Genomic DNA, 11519 nt, shown 5'->3' with positions numbered 1-11519 from the left:
CAGGATGAGGAGCATTCCCACGTCAGAGAGCCCATCTCTTTGGAGGTGCTGCAGCACCCTGCAGCCAGCATCCATCACACCTCTGAGGGGCCACGCTCCCACCATTGCTGGAAGAAAACAGCCAGAAGCTGCTGTTCAGCTGTGTTTTTCACAGCTCTGTGTGTTTTGCTGGTGCATCTTACGCTTTGTGGAAAATCTTCCAGTAGTACTCAAGCTAGCATTGCATTTCTTTGCCCAGTACCATGTGAACAACAGGTAAAGCGTGCAGGCCTATTTAAAGCTGTTCTACCCATTTAAAAACATTTGAGCTGTTACATTCAAAACAAAGCAGGTTCGACTTGATTCCAGACTCTCTCTTTCTGTGCCTCTGTTGAGCACGTGTGTAGATACTGTCCAAGTACCACCTTCCTGTACTCACAGATCCCAAACATCAAGTCAGCTTTGGGTGGGAGTGGAAAGCAAAGCAAATAAAGGGGCCGTTTCTTATTCTGAATTACACCTCTGTATACAAATTCAGAGCAATTCTAGGGGAGTCATCCTGCACCAGCACCAGCAAATTGGTTCTTAGTTTTAAGCATAGGATGTTTGTCATAGTTGTTATTAAATGATGCCTTTACATATTCCAGGCCTATTTTTAAAACAAAGGCAATGAAGTTAGGGCATCCAGTTCTATATATGGACACTCCAAATGGCACTGAAATGCCTCATGCATGTGTTTGGTTGAGTGCTGATTTGAGTGTCCAAATATGGACCTCAGAATGGGATATCTCACTTGGATAAGCATCCTTGCAAATTTGGCGTGCAGCACTTATTTGAACAAAGCAATTTTTATTTCTGTCATTTAGCATGGAGAAAGCATAAAATGTTTTCATTTTGAGGGACTTTCTTGTTCATGTTGGGTCACTCAAATACTGAGGTGTAGTAGTTCTGAAAAAAAATAAAGCCCTCAAAATTATCCAAGACAACACAAGAGGTAATGAATGCAGAGTGTCTGCAGCACGCAGACCCCCTCTTATCGCAAGGGCAAAATTCTCACTGACAGCAAGAATTCGGTGCCAGCAGAAGGACCCATGTGGCTTGATCACGGCCAACTCCCCTCTACCCAGCAGCACGACAGGACCCACACTGGGCTGGCTTACAGACCTGAGGCAAAGCTGCCTCTCTCTGCTTGTGAAGAGAGTCTCTGCATCTTGAAACTGCAGGTGTGCAAGCGCTGGACTGATGGCTGTTGCATGCAGGAACCTTCCCCTGTATCTCCCAGTGCATCAGGATTTTCTCTGTCTGGCTCCTCGGTGGCGAGTTCTCCAGGAAAGAGCTTGGCTTGACTATTAGGTCTTAGTGCGTAATAAATAACGCCGGCAGTGAGCAAGCACTGTTCTACAAGCCTTTGCTGGGTTCCCACTAATTGCGAAGGACCTTCTTACATCCTTTGTGTAATTCTATTCATTTTGTTGGCATCGTGCAAGGGATGGATTTGGCCTCAAAAATAAAGCAGGTTTCTTTTGCATAATGTATTGTACCATTTGGTCTACATTTTGCTGAAGGTTTATGTGTACTTGGAGATTTCTGGCCAGATATGCAGCTGTAGATATTTTTAAAATAGCAAACAATGAACTGATTCAACTGTCCAAAGCAGTTTTTCAGATTCCGAATGCTGGGGTGAGATGTTAAGAAAGTGTAAGGCAGACAAATTTTCAGGAAAGCTAAGGTAAGTTTGTGATCAGTGGAAATGCATGAAGCCAGCTCCAGCCTACATCGCTTCCTCTACCTCTGCTGTCCTGATGATTTCTGACAAGCTGATTCTGTTTCTGGAAAAAAGCAGCTCACGAGAGAGAAAGATTCCTCTAAAGAGTCTGTTGTTTTTCAGAAGAGTGAAAATGTGTGCTAACAATTCTGGACCACTGACAAAAGCAAAATCAATACACACGGCCTTCATTTTACAGCCAAGTTCAGATGAATAAATAGAGATGCAGCAAGCTGTTTACTCGGGAGACAAGCTTTGCTGTACATGCCCTTCCAAGCAGGCATGCTTATGCTGTTGTTTGCCTTACACGGCTGGTTAATGAAATCAGTCAAACAGTTACAGAGCTCACCGGACATGTCAAAACCCTCCATCAGCAGCACTGGCTGTGCTGGCCAAGAGCTGGGAAGCAAATGCTGTTGTCCAAGATAGCTCAGGACATGCAGATATGTTGCTGTTGCAGTTTTGGGGGCACCTGGGGCAGAGGCTGGTGCTTTAAGAACCTAGGCTTGATTTCAGGGGGAGCTCATGGATAGAAAACCCATGTCCTTACAAAAGGGCAAGCAGAACATGCTTGGTACGCTGCCTCAAATGCAGCAGAAGCAAACTGCGCTTGCACAGATTGCCGTGAAATGAATGAAGCTGCAGGCAGTGCATCCATCCGGGGCTCTTCTCCGAGATCAGGACCTCACTCTGCACTGTGCTATCTGTGGGGCATTTTCCCCCCATGCCTTAAACACCGCAGAAACCAAGAGGCAGTGAGGGAGGAGCGAAAATGGAAGGGACATAGATACATACAGCCTCCAAGAACACTTACACATATTTTTCAAAGACTTCAGGCCCAGTTTTCTTTGATCTGTGACCAGGCAGGTAGATGAATGAATGAATGCATGCACAAAAAGGAAAAAAATAATAAAACAACAGCACATTTAAGTGCATTTTTTTTTCTTGGAGATTTATTTTGTTTTAATAAATCTGACACCAGTCAGGGAGAGAGAGAAAAGTGTTGCAAGCCCAAAAGGAAAGCAGAGCACACTGAGGGTGCTGCAGATTCTTGCTCTCATGAAGATGTTTCATCAGTAGCTCTTTGAGCTCTCTCCCTAGACTCAGGAGTTGCTGGATTCCATCCCCCCACCCTCCCAGCCTTTTTTCTTTTTTCTCTTTTTTTGTTTGTTTGTTTGTTTTTTTAAAAAGCGAGCTTACTCGCCCGGTGTGTTTTCCAAGCTTTCACAGCTCTAATAAATAAGGAGCACCTGTAAAACAGTAGCTTGACTTAAGTGAATCTGTACAAAGGAAAATATAGAAATACAGTATATACATAGTGCTCATAGTGCACCATCACTACAAGGCTCTGGCTCAACTGACTCTGCTACCCTGCTCCCAACACCGCTGCCACCAGCAGAGACACTGCTCCTGCAAACTGCCCCTCACTTCCCCGCAGCAGCCTTATAGAAAAGGTGTACTCTGAACACTCGAGAGTGAACAATTGCTTTATTCGAGTTAGTAAACAGTTACACTGAATCACAAGGTGATCTGAAATTTTTTTTAAGGTTTTTTTGTTTTTGATTTTTTTGTGGGGTTTTTGTGGGGTTTTGTGTTTTTTTCTTTTATTTTTTCTTTTTTTTTCATTTTTTTTTAATTTTTTTTTTTATTATTATTTGTCAGAATGGGATACTCCACGACTCTCTTACCAATTCAGTGCCAGTATAACATGCTCTAGTGTACTTTTGGACTCTTGGCTACAACTGTACAAGTGCACACAAGTAAATTCTACCCTGTTATCCTCCACCCACTGATCGAGGATCGAATTGCACATTTCTCTTAACCATGACAGGAGAAAGCAAACAGTGAAACAGAATCATGGGGGATCTTTCTCACTTTACCCTTGTTTTCATTGGTTTGTCCATACCATTCTAATTATCATGAAAGGGCTATGCATATGGAGAGATTGTCTCACTGCCTTCCTGGATCACTGAAAACCATCAGGGTTGAAATTTCATCCAAGTCTTTCGTGACGCCCAGCAAATATTCCCCTCAGATTATTTTACACCTTGAGGGAATTTTGGTCTTTAGTTCAACACTCTTGCTCTGTTCCCAAATGGGGCGCTATTTAGGGGAATTTAAAGAGAAAGCTGAGAAGAATAAACATTTACTGAGTTCTCTTGGCATTCAGTCTCTGAAAAACCACAGTATAAACTATTCATGCTGCTTCTTACATCTGTCAAATCAAAAATTAAAAGCCATAAAAGTGTAACACTGAAAATATGGCATTAGAAAGGATAAAGGTGGCCTTTGTAAAAATAACAAGGAAAGTATATTAGCCAATAAAATATTCTAACTCTTCATTTAAAAGTGCATCATGGGTAGGACAGAGATGACTCTGAAGCGTTGCTACTCCAGTATTACCCCTTTCCCCCATCAAAACTTGAATAGGTCCAAAACCATACAATGCAAATCACGATTCTTAGTGTAGCAGCAAAACCACAGCAGTTTTTTTCGAAAGGAAAAAAAAAAATCCGTATCATTGTCCAGTCTCAAATATCTGAATTTTGAAATCAGAGAGAGAAAAGTACCTACGTTGGTCCGTGTGGTTTTTGAAACCAGGGTGAAAAATCCCCCCCAGCAAGAAACCAAGAGGAAAAAGTGTTCCTTGGAGGAGAAGAGGGGTGGTCGCAGGAATGCTGAGCACACTGTGTGGGTCCATGATGTGCTGTCTTCTGGGTCAAAGGCACCCGTGGGACCGAGGCTTCCTCGGAGGGGCTTCGTGACAAGAAGCTGCTTTCTTTGCTGGACTTTTAGCCAGAGGGGGTGGTGAGCGGACCAGCTGGTGTCATTCGGTGGAGTGACGTGGTTTGCTCTGCTCCCTTTCTCCATGCAAGGTACCCTGTTGGTGAGCGTTCCTGCAAAGCAGACAAGGAGAGGTGGTCAGGGTGAGCAGTGGGAGACTCATCGCAGGCAGCTGGGCACGGCCTGAGCTTGCACGTAGCCTCACGCTGGGCAGGCAGCTGGGCAGAGACACAAGCCACAAGCCCACCGCTTCGGCCTTGGCTGGCCCTCCTGCCACAAAGGTGGCATGCAGCCTCTGAGGTACATGCAGCCTCTGAGGTCACCGGAAAGGAAGATGGAAGAATTCCTGCGATAAAAAAACTGCAAACCGATATAATATTAGTTCATTCTCTGGGTTTCATAGAGCACCTACAAGAGCATGGTTGAATAATGATACTTTGCAATTATGCAGTACCCTTCACCCCTTGATCTCAGTGTGCTTTGCAGATCTGGGATGTACCCCTCTCTGCATGGCACAGGCAGGAAAGTGGAGTCAAGTGAAGGAGAAGCATTTGCACCAGGACCTCACAGCACCTGTGATGGGATGGGATGAGGAACACTGCACATGCTGGGAGTCCCCAGAGGCACCTCACTGCATGGGCTGGTGTGCAGCTCCACAGGGCTGATCAGTCACAGAGAAACTGGGATGGCACCTGGAGACAGCTCCACTCTCACATAATACACATCTCCCACTAACAGACCTAACTCTGTAGGTACTATCCAGGCTATGCGTGCAAACTGAAGATGCCCCTCTTGGCCTTTCCCCAAATCCATAGTCATACAAAAGACACATGGATGCTCAACACAGCAAAACAGAGCTGCAGTGAGGGACGTCAGGCTGGAGTTCCCCAATCTCCTTGGTCCTCTCTCTTAGGACGGTCTACAATCAGTCCTGTGTCACCACCACAGCAGCTACAGCACCAGGGAGGCACAACCAGCAGAGCATGGTTACTGACACTGCCTAGCATGACAAACAGAATTCAAATAAAGGCATTTTAGGACTCAAACCAGAACTAGGCATTACTCTCACTGACGTAAACTTTCACCAAGATCTGGTATTTTCAGTGTTGAACACATACATTTCCATGGACCATGTGTGAGTTGTAAAACTCTCCAGATCCTGGTAGAGCAGATCATAGAATCAGGCAAAGAATTTAACTTTCTAGTTTTGCCCTTCTTCTATCCCAGTCCTCATTTTCAGGTCCATTTTTCTTCTGTAATCTGACCAGATGTACTATCCACTTTTATTTTCTTCTCGTTTTTTAGGACAGAAAAGGGATGCACCTCACAGGACTTATCCTGATAACTCTCTTCTGAAGCCCATCAGTGCTTTGACTGGGTGAACAATACTGGAGCAAACACATCTTTATTGATTTGAGGCCTTCAGAAAGCTGCATGGTAGCTCCCCTAAAATAAGGTGAGTTTTGCCAGTACTGAGGGCCAAGGTCACAAACATCTTTGGAATCATGCTATTGAAAACCCAAATCACCTTCTTATCGATCTAATGCAACTAACAACACCCTCCTGGTGCCTTAGTTTATCTAGATGCTACTGGGTGATATGCCATGGACTCAAGTGCTTCTGCTTCCCTTGTCATTTGACCATGTAGATGGCCTAGCAAGGACTGTACTCTTTCTCTACACAGCATGCGTTAGACTCAGTCTCCTTGGATGGGATCTGCTGTCCCCTAAAGATTCAGACTGAAACTCTGAAGTACTTATCAGCCTCAGTTTTGCTGCTAAGTAACATCTTCTTCCTCACATTGGCTCCTCTGCAATCCCTCCTTTGCATACCCCCCTGCCAAACCTCTGCCCTTCTCAAAGCAGAGACGGGAAGGCACATTGAATATGCTGACCAGCATAAACTTCCAGAGCATGGACACCACAATATCTAGATTAAGGAGTAACATTTGGGCTTTCAGGCAACATGCCCAGCAGGATGAGCAGCTCTGTGTGTACAGAGATCTGTGGACAAGAACTAAACTGAGAACTGGGATGTATCCACCTACTAAGTACTCCTCATAAAGTACACGACTGCTTTCTGTCACTTTTTGGCTTGAAATCTTGCTCTGAGATTAACTAAAAAGGGAAGCAGATAAAATCTGTAACGTCTGTATGAAACTTCACTCCACACTTCAGGTATTTGCCTGCTCCTCTCTTTGCATCAGAGGAAATGGATTTCCATCTCTTGCTAATCAGTCTCAAATGGCATGGCACAGCACAGACTGATAAGGGATTTGGGAGAGAGGGCATAAAGAAGTTCACTAGCTCTCAATGCTTTCTGCTTGGAGCAGTCAGCTAGCTTTGGAAGTCCTGTCTCTTTCCCCTCTACTGCAGACAGACTCGGTGTAACAGCCTGTGCAGACTGGAGAGAAGGATCTTCCCTGCTGATTGGCTCACATGACAGTCATGGCGTTTGATGGATGCATCTTTGTAGCGATCAAGTGACAGAATAAAAATCCATATCAGGCATAGCATGCAAAGTTTTATGAAGAAATGAGAACACACTAGTCATCACCACTTCACAGTTAGACGTTATACACCTCGTGCCAACACCACTGTGCGTGACCACCACAATGAAGTCAGCTATTTATATCTCCCCTAAAAAACAAATTACTTTTTAGAAGCACAACATATGCTCTTCACCCCAGCTGAACTTGCCTTCAACACACATCAAATATTGCTGATCAGGGGAGGTTTAGACTGCATATTAGGAAAAACTTCTTCACTGAAAACGTTGTCAGGCACTGGAACAGGCTGCCCAGGGAAGTGGTGGAGTCTCCGTCCTGGAGGTGTTTAAAAGACGTGTAAATAAGGTTCTTAAGGACATGGTTTAGAGCTGAACTTGGCAGTATTACGTTAATGATTGGACTTGACAATCTTAAAGGTCTTTTCCAACTAAACAACTGTATGGTTCTATGACATGGCTTTGGACATGTATGCAAACAGACACACACACGTTTTTTTCATGGTTGCTTCCCCCTCATTCTGCACTCCATTGAACATTCCTGTCTCCAGATTCACATCTTATTGTTCAGAAAAAAAATAGAGTGGGTGGGGAGGGCTGAGGCAACCATTGATGTGGGCTGGCATGGCAGTGTTTCCATCATTTAGCACAGCACTTAATTCACCCAAACAATAAATGCTGATGTGCTAAAAGAGGCCTAGTTCATCTGGGACATGCATGGCCCTAGAGTAAAGGCACTGCAATTATTTTCTCAGGGAAACTGCTCTGGAGATAAACCGCAAGAGCGTAGCTAAAGTCAGCATGGGAGCAAGCTCAGCCCTGGAAACACTCTGGAATCATCTGTTACTTGTAATAGTTCTGTAATTTATTTATTTATTTTTTTAAAGCAATTCTTAAAGCAGTTCAAGCTTCTTCATTAAAACCTTCAATTTTAAATATTTGATAATTTATCTTTCCATGAGCTAACTGAAGGGATGCCACACTGCAAGAGTCAGGGGAGGCTTTTGGCACAAATGCGATAACAAGCAGGGTCCTTAAGCACCAACCCTTGACTCCAAAGGTGATGTTTTCCTTCTGCTCTGGTCTTGTAAGCTACAGATCCTTCCCAATTTTGGGTCAGACATGTAACTTGGGCTTTCCCGCCTACTGAAACACGAGCTGTAATCTGAGCAGACATTGTGACTTCCAAGAATGCACTGGAGAAGAGGCTTGGGATTTGTCTTCCTTTTATGCCAAGGCAGAAGAAGTGGTAGGGACAGCTTAGTCACTCCCGACTCCGTGACTGAGTTGTTGCAGGGATGCACCAGAGGCTGTGCTTGCAATCACATCTAGTCGCCTTGTAGGCAGGAAAGGACCTTGAGGGAGAAACATAAACCTGAAAGCAAAAGGTCTGTTGCGTGCTGACTCCTGTTTCCCTGCATCCAGTCCTAGAAAAGCCTTGGGGGAAATTTCACCAGTTTACATCTACATTTGGCCCCTTGCTGGTACATTTAGTACCATCTCTCACTAAACTCATTCCATGTATGCTAAAATGAACCATGGAACTAGCTAGTGAAGTCAGGAACAGGAATGTATGTCACCATACCCTTGTTATATATTAAGGAAATGGAGGAAATACAGTTCCAGGCTCTCCTTTGTGCTCCTGCATAGCCCAAGGGAAAAACACTTTTAAAAAAGAGGGAGCAAAGGACTCATCAGTGTGGAAGAGACCCTGAGAGTCACCAAGAAGTTGTGGGGTCCATGCTCCAGGATTTACCAGGCAGCCAGTTCACTGAAGAGAAACGAAAGGGAAATAAAGTCCTCTCTATCTCTTTTAAAATCAGTGACAATTGTTCAAAACCCTGCTATCCAGAAGCAGAGTCTGCTCTTGACCGCTGTGTTCAGCCCCAGGCTTCACAGCAGGGATACATCATAATGCAAAGCAAAAAGTAGTTTCTTCCCTCCTTTATACAACTCTATAGACAGTGCTCCCCCAAAACCGGAGAACAGTCTAGGCCTGGGTAAGCATGCAGCTCTTCTCCACAGCCAGTGGAACCAGGTTTCCCTAAATTCGGCAGAGAGCACCCACATGCTTGGGGGAGAATGGCTTGAGCTGCTGTAAATCCTCTGCTGCACCACAGCACCAACACGATTTCACTGTCCAACCTGCTCTGCACAGACCCAGGGGACACGGCACCTCTTCTACCATTCAGGTTCAGATTCTCCTGGACAAAACAGGTGTCACCAGGAACCCATGCTGCAGTATTTTAAATTTCCATTTCCTTGTGTTCCCATCACTGTCAAGCTTTCTGTGAAAGCAGCTCCCTGCCAAACTGCACTGCTTTCTTATTTCCTCTCTTTGTGGCACATATGGAGGTGAGACAGGGGCTTGGGAGCTTTAACCCAGGGAGACCAGTGTCCTTGTTCTCCTTCCCCTGCCCAGGGGTGCTGCAGAGCAGGCACTACCTTAAGTGCTCTGAAAAACATCTGGGAAGAGCCTCTCTATCCACCAACCATGGAGGGAGGCAGGTGAGACCAGTCTTGGTAGGCTAGGATGAACATTTGGGTTCGGTTCCCCAGATATCAGCATTGGCACTGCTGTCAGGTTTCTCTGCTGTTGTCATCCTTGCGCCTCCACCTATACCACTTTCTATTTTTCAAAGTAGCAATCTCCCCAGAAACTCTCTGAATATTCTTTTCATATAATTTTTCACCATTTCAAAGAAGTTTCTCATGGTTTAACCTTTTATAGTACAATTTCTCAGCAAGTTCATGCAACGCCCCTTCACTTTCAATCTGAACATGAAGCCGATGTCAACTAACGCCCAGCTCCATGGCACCATCCTTCTCCAGGCTTTAACTGACGGGGTCTCTGGTTTACATAGTGGGGCACTTTGAGGTATGTATGCAAGTCATACAAAAAAGAAAACACCACCACAGCTCTGGACTTGTAATCTCAGCTGTAGTACCTGCTGTCCCTGGCCATGGCCCCGGTGGCACATCAAAGAGCCTGCCAAGGCCAGATTCTGCTTTATCCTGGGGTGACCAGGTATACCTCCACAACAGCAAGGCAGCCCTTTGCCCTCCAGTTAGTGCAGTGCCAGTGTATTGGGCAGACGTGTAAAAAGTTTGCTTTGCCCCAACAATGCTTCACGTACGGCTGCAGCAGAAGACAGATTTTCAACTTACTCTCCCATTCTGCACTGGAATAAAGCTGAAACTTCGCAAAAAAAAGAAAAAAAAAAGAAACTAAAAAAAAAACCAAACCAAAAAAACAAAACAGAAAAACTAAACCAGAAGGAAAACCAAATCCAGACAGTTTCTACACTCCTTTCCTGAAAACTGGCAACCACTGTGATGTGATAACCCTTCCTCAAGCCTCTGATTTTGTCTAATTCAGAATAGAAACTTCAACTTGAATTTCAGCAGTCTCCTGTGGGCCCAAACCACTAGGCTTTTGGCTATTCTGAGGTACTTCTCAATTTTCTTATCCAAGATGATCTACATAGCCAGAAAAAAAAGGCAGATTAACTGTGGGCAGCAGTGTGGAGGAGGATGAACGGTGAGGACAGAGGTCTCGCTGAGCAACAGCCTGCACCTCCTATGAAAGTCCTCTTCCTCACCTGGGTTACACTTGGGCCTGGCTTCTTCATCTGAAATCCTATTATTAATTATTACTTTATTATTATTATCATCAGCATCAAATCTTTTAAGTGAAAAGTTTCAGGATCCCATGTCATGAAGCAATCAACATTTTCCCACAAACAGCCCCTCCATCCATCACTGTCCAGGGCTGCATGCCTGGCACCATCCCCTTGGGGTTTCTCCCCATGCTTTTCACAACTCCCCATCCTAGTTCATTACCACGTAAGCAAAAAGAGTTGCAGACTCATCCAAAGGCAAACAGGCATGCTCAGGTGGCCAAAATGCCAGGTAGGTTACACTGTGGGGAGAGGAAGAAGAAAAACCACCTATAACACATAAGAAGCAGACAGGTGAGAACTAACATAGCCTTTGGTGCAGTGCCAGGCACCTTAAGGCATCTCCCTTATCCCCAGCACCAATGGCCGCTGGGCGACCTGCACTGGACCCAACTGTTGGTTTAGATTTTCCTCTATTTTCCACCTCCTCTCCCACCCAAGAAAACAGGAACAATATTTTTACCACCAAGATAAAGAGTTCAGCAATAATCAGTAAATTGTTTCAAATAAAACAGAATTGGCATTTTAACTGATCTTTGAAATTTAGGGTCAGAATTCAAATTTTCATCATCCATCTTTTCTTTTCTACTTGTGTTCAAGCATTTCTCAATTGGAGAATTCCTCTGGGTTTCTCCCCTAGCTTTGTATAAAAAACTTAGAAGTAGAAGCACAAGTGATTCATGAAAGCTTACAAATATTTGGAGCATAAGCAGACAGCACAAAGCTTTACATTTAACCATGTGGGCTCCAAATAAATAGCTGAAAATTGCTCTAACCATAGGGTTGAATATCAATCAGCCGATGAT

At 44.6% G+C, this 11519-nt stretch overlaps 1 protein-coding gene across 2 annotated transcripts in view; it reads right to left on the bottom strand.

Moving 5' to 3' along the window:
• Nucleotides 1–2675: 2675 nt before the first annotated feature.
• The window catches only part of SOBP (sine oculis binding protein homolog), a 117219-nt gene continuing 108375 nt past the window's right edge, over nucleotides 2676–11519 (bottom strand). For both annotated transcript variants that reach the window (XM_065056630.1, XM_065056629.1), the window contains one exon: nucleotides 2676–4641. The gene's annotated coding sequence lies outside the window, so the exon portion shown is untranslated. The remainder of the gene's footprint in view (nucleotides 4642–11519) is intronic.

This window comes from Columba livia, chromosome 3, assembly GCF_036013475.1.
Source record: "Columba livia isolate bColLiv1 breed racing homer chromosome 3, bColLiv1.pat.W.v2, whole genome shotgun sequence".
NCBI classification, from domain to species: Eukaryota; Metazoa; Chordata; class Aves; order Columbiformes; family Columbidae; genus Columba; species Columba livia.
This window is presented reverse-complemented; position numbering and strand designations above follow the sequence as displayed.